Below are 5,866 nucleotides of genomic sequence, written 5' to 3'. Positions count from 1 at the left end.
AACCGCAGTCAGAATATTGATAGCAAGACGATGGAAATAAAAAAATATACCTTCGATAAGAGAACTCCAAAACAAGATACTAGAGATAGCTGAAATGGACAAACTAACTTTAATATTACAAAATAAATCAGAGGATGATTTTTGGAGGAGATGGGATATAATATACGACTGGCTGAAAATGAAGAAGATACAGTAGGATCGGAAAATGCTAGTTAAAAATATCAATTGTTAAATTAGAAAGATGAACATTGCATTTGGAAAAGTATGAATTCTAAATGGATATATTTGAAGTATTTTATTGTTTGTGAAACTGAAAATAAAATGTTTAAAAAAAGAGATTATTCTCCTCTCCTCCTTTTTGTTCCCACAACAACCCTGTGAGGCAGGTTAGGCTGAAAGTATGTGACTGTCACTGGCCCAAAATAACATTGTGAGCTTCTACAGCAAGATAGAGATTCAAAGCTGCGTCTCCTAGACCCTACTCAGAAGCACTAACTGCAAGATCACACTGGCTTTCAAAGGGTAGCTGCTGTTGAAGAGTAGCAAGCAGCCAGGCCTAGCTGAGTCATGCAAGTCAGGTGGTATCCAGTCACTTTGTGGTTGCTGCCAGGTCTGGGGCTGCCAACCTCCTGGTGGGAACCAGAGACCTCCTGGAATTACAAGAAAGAACCAAGAGACCACAGACCGACTGGACTTTTGGGTCCTGCTTCCAAATTTTTAATACATTACAGCAAAACTGAGTAATTGTAGAAGAAACAGCAACAGTTTTTTAAAAAAAACACACACACACACTTCAGAGTTTTACCTCTCCCAACTGAGTTCCGAATTAATTAGTATGTGTGGTTTTGTTGATCGGTCAGCCTTTGAATTGGTTGACAGAGGTCATTCCAACAGTTTGTTTCATGCCCTATTTGCTAGTTACAAAAAGGGACCTCATTGTTTGACAATTGGTTTGATAGTGCATTGACCCATTCATTAGTGTTCATCAGCTTGCTTCACTATTATATTCCTTGCTAACCATTCAGTACAGCACAATTTTTGCACATGCACATTCTCTCACAGCCCAGTCGAGTTCTACTACCCTTTCTCTATCCTTGTTTTGTATAGTCTGTGATGGCCTATCTTCTCCTTGAGTCAGAATCTGACCCCTGCTCCTCCAAACTTCTCGGTATCTCCAATCATCCCTTTTAAGTTCTAGCTTTCCATATCCAAGGATTTTCTTTTAAAATGGGGGAGTGAACCCCATAAACACCCAGAGTATAAACTTACATTTTTTAAACATTTACTTCAGCTCTGATCATATGATCCACTATGGTTTGCTGAGCAGACAGATGTTGCCCAGAGTCAGCTGATTTGTGAAAAACCATTACTGAAAAGCCATGAAAGACATACATATGTTGCTTCTCTTTTAACCTTTCAGGTGAGGTTGATTAATCTCTGATTATACAATCAGATGTTATCTGAAACAGCTTGTTTTCCCAATAGCATGCTTTCACAATCTGTACTTCCTAAGAGATGGGATGTTCCAAAGTAGTATTGTACGGAGTCAGGTTCATTGTGACGACTAGGAGAGAGTATGACAAATGTACCGTACCTTTTGTAATGTACTATTTCTTTACAAAGGTGCATGTTAAGGAAGTGAAAGCAGGCAAGTACGTAGCAGTCTTTAGTCTGTAAGCAATAGCACACTGTTGCAGTTCCATAAGTGCAGGCACTTAGAGCTAGGGAAAGCCAAATTTCACTACCAACAGTAGCCGCAGGTATCACATTATCTGATGCAGCCCATCTGAAGGGTATTGAACACTTTCCAACATGGCCCTGGAACTGTTTATGAACATAAAATGAGTCTAATGTATATACAAAGGGTTGTTTGTGAGGAAGGAAAAAGAGGAACATTTTGGTCTACAGTACATCTAGGTGGGGTGGGTTGTTTTTTTTTTAGTGTTTGGTCTTTTTGGCATATAAATTGCTGTAAGAATCCTATATAATAAGCCATACCTGAAAAATCCCTATTGGGGGTTATTGTGGCTAAAGAGATGGACAAATTCTTCAGAACATATCGTCTCTCACAGGATTTCTGCAATCCAGAAGCATTTGTCCCTATCCTGTATTAAACAGTCTAACTGAACACAGTTGTCTTTTCTCTTGGGGCACATCCTCCAAGTAAAACACTGGCCTGTGGTTATCTAAAAGGCCACTTAGCCAGATGTGACTTGAGTCCAGTGATGGCTCTTCTTCCTTTCAGTTCCAAGAATCCTACCCTGAGGAAGGAGCACTTTTGCGGAACAGAATGCCATTCCCAGCCCGAGCAAGACTCAAGATGTTACTTCCAACCTCTTCAGTAGTTAGTCTGTGTTATTGGAGAGGCGCACTTCAAATTCCCCTGCACCGTAGCAAGGGATTCCAGTTGCATGTCATGTGTGTTTCACTGCCTGTAGGAGTGGTCTACTCATATGAGCAATGTACCATTAGAGGAGAGCTTTCGTAAGCATGAATTTCCACTTATGGAGTAGCACCTACCCACTGAAGTGGAAGTGCAGCCTTTCATGAATTCCCTACTTCTCATACATTACACTGCTTTTTGGAGTAGACCTTTATGTAAACAGATAAATGCTCAGCAGTCATGGTAAATGTAGTGTACAATCTGTCTTTGTTGTTGTTCAGTCGCATGGTCGAGTCCGACTCTTTGCGACCCCACCTACCAGATCACGCCAGGCCTTCCGGTCTTCCGCCATCCTCTGAAGTTTGCTCAGTTTCATGTTCGTTGCATCGATGACACTGTCCAACCATCTCATCCTTTGCCGTCCCCGTCTTCTTTGACCTTCAATCTTTCCCAGCATCAGGGTCTTCTCCAGTGAGTGCTCCCTTCTCATTTGGTGGCCAAAGTATTTGAGCTTCATTTTCATTATCTGGCCTTCCAGGGAACAGTCAGGGTTGATTTCTTTGAGGATTGACTGATTTGTTCTTCTTGCAGTCCAAGGGACTCTCAAGAGTCTTCTCCAGCACCACAGTTCAAAAGAATCTATTCTTCGGCGCTCGGCCTTCCTTATAGTCCAACTCTCACAGCCATACATGACTACTGGGAATACCATTGCTTTGACCATGCGAACTTTTGTTGGCAGGGTGACGTCTCTACTTTTTATCATGCTGTTTAGGTTCGCCATCGCTTTCCTCCCAAGGAGCAGGCGTCTTTTAATTTCATGGCTGCTGTCACTGTCTGCACTGATCTGGGATCCCAGGAATGTGAAGTCTGTCACTACTTCCACGACTTCCCCTTCTATTTGCCAAGGAGTGATGGGGCCGGATGCCATGTTCTTAGTTTTTTTTTATGTTGAGCTTCAAGCCCACTTTTGCGCTCTCCTCTTTTACTCTGAGCAAGAGGCTCTCTAGGTCCTCTTCACTTTCTGCCATTAGAGTGGTATCGTCTGCATATCTGAGGTTGTTGATCTTTTCCCCAGCAATCTTAATTCCCGCTTGTGATTCATCCAGGCCAGCATTTTGCATGATGTACTCTGCATATATATTAAATAAGCAAGGTGACAATATACATCCTTGTAGTTGTCGTAATCCTTTTCCTATGCGAAACCAATCAGTTGTTCCATGTCAGGTTCTAACTGTCGCTTCTTGACCCTTATACAGGTTTCTCAAGAGACATATGAGGTGGTCTGGTACTCCCATCTCTTTAAGGACCTGCCATAGTTTGTTGTGATCCACACAATCTGTTTTAGGGTTGCCAAATTCCAGGAGGTGGCTGGAGATCTTCCTGGGGTTACAACTAGTCTCCAGATAAAATAGATCAATTTACTTGGAGAAAATGGCTGCTTTGGAAGATGGACTCTTTGGCATTATACCCCTATTGAAGTCCCTCCTCTCTGCAAACCCCAGCCTCTTCAGGCTCCACCCCCAAAATCTCCAGGTATTTCCTGACCCAGAGCTGGTAACCCTACCTGGCTCCATGTCAGGTAATGTCAGGCCCAGCCAAAATAGGTAAAGTTGGTGCTAAACAACAGTCTTAAGTACAAATTCAGTGTACAACAACTTCATGCATACATGAGAGGGGGGAAGGTACTGCAGTACAGATGTACAGTTGCAGTACCTGAAAAGGTTGACCTGTAAAATATTCAGATTTGAGCATCATGCTCGCTTCATTTCTGGATGAACCAGCTAGATATACTAGTGCTTTCTACACAGGGACAGGCTTATAGTTTCCTCTGTTGCTACTTCAGCTCCTGATTCAACACAGTGACAACAGAGCTTTATTATGAGTATTTCCCCTGTAGTTTCCCCTGGCAGTGGCCAGTTCCCCCTGCCAACATCACCAGGGCCTTTTCAGATTTTTAAAAAATCAACAAATGAATATTATTATACTAATATAACATGACAATTTCTGTGAATTCCCAACCTTCATTTTTAACCACTTTCATTGTGGAGATGTAAGGGGAAAGGAATATCTCCACAATGAAAGAGGGTAGAAACTTTTTAAAAAAATGAAAGCTGGGAACTTGCAGAAAATGAAAGAGATTGTTATAATATTGGATCACTATAACAATAACAATATTATTTGCTGATTTAAAAAACAAAACAAAAAGGCCCTGGTGGCAGGGGATGGTTACCATCAGGACAGGACAGGAAAAATGGCTGCTGTGTAGGTGGGACTGGGAAAACTTGAACTTTCCCACAAATATAGCAGCTATGCAGGCTTTGCTGTAATCTTTTCCCCAAACTTTGCATATTTGAGCATGTAAAGGTAAAGGTAAAGGTAAAGGTTCCCTTGCTCGAAAACCAGTTGAGTCCGACTCTAGGGTTGTGGTGCTCATCTCCGTTTCAAAGCCAAAGAGCCAGCGCTGTCCGAAGACGTTTCCGTGGTCATGTGGCTGGCATGACTAAACACCAAGGCGCACAGAACGCTGTTACCTTCCCTCCGAAGTGGTACCTATTTATCTACTTGCAATTTCTTGCTTTCGAACCGCTAGGTTGGCAGGAGCTGGAACTAGAGACGGGAGCTCACTCCATCATGCAGCAACTCTGTTGGAATATGCAAGGTCTATCATGCATAGGTAAAGAAAATGAAACGAACATCCAGCAGGGGGGAGCAGGGGGACATCTAGTTAGCATAGTCTCCTTCATGTCTCCTAACTGAATCGATTTAGGGTTTTTTCCTGATTGGAACTGTTCCTTACTGACTCTCTCCTAGCTAGTTAGACTTTTCTTTCTCTCTTCTCTTTCTTACAAAGATTGTTCTCTTCTTAATAAACTGACTTTATTCTTTAAACAGTTTGTGCTCTGCTTTACTGCATATCTATACTCTGCCAACAATAACTTGTGTGGAAATGGCCACTGAATGTTGACCTCTCAGTGTTATCCAAAAGTTTTGAAGGATCCTGAAAGTGGGGCTGCCAAATTCCAAATCTCAAAACAATTTTTAAAAAGTACCCTTTCCTTTATACTTTCTTGTCTGCTGTTTCTGTGACTTCCCCAGAATATGTCACATATATGCAGGGGTCTTTTAGGGCCAGAGCACGCCGGAGCACTGCTCCGGTAGCCCAAGAGCTGGCACAAATGATGGTGGCAGCAAGCCCCGCCCCCAGCTCTCCACGCTGTGGCCCATTGTTGGCCTTCTGGGCCCACGCTGGAGCATTGCAGCCCCGGGAAGGCCCGAGGAGGCCCGTTGCCCACGCTGGAGTGCTGTGGTGAGGGATCCACGGGTGTGGCGGGGGCTTTATGGGGGTGGGAGAGCCTTCCTCCCCCCATCTCTTTGCCCTCTTTCTTTTCCTTCTTTCCTTCTCTCCTTTCCTTTTCTTTCTCTCTCTCTTTCTTTCTCTTTCCTTTTCTTCCTCCTTTCCTTTCTCTCTCTCTTTCTTTCCCT

The sequence above is a fragment of the Gekko japonicus genome, unplaced genomic scaffold, assembly GCF_001447785.1.
Source record: "Gekko japonicus isolate JY-2015 unplaced genomic scaffold, Gekko_japonicus_V1.1 scaffold522, whole genome shotgun sequence".
NCBI classification, from domain to species: Eukaryota; Metazoa; Chordata; class Lepidosauria; order Squamata; family Gekkonidae; genus Gekko; species Gekko japonicus.
This window is presented reverse-complemented; position numbering follows the sequence as displayed.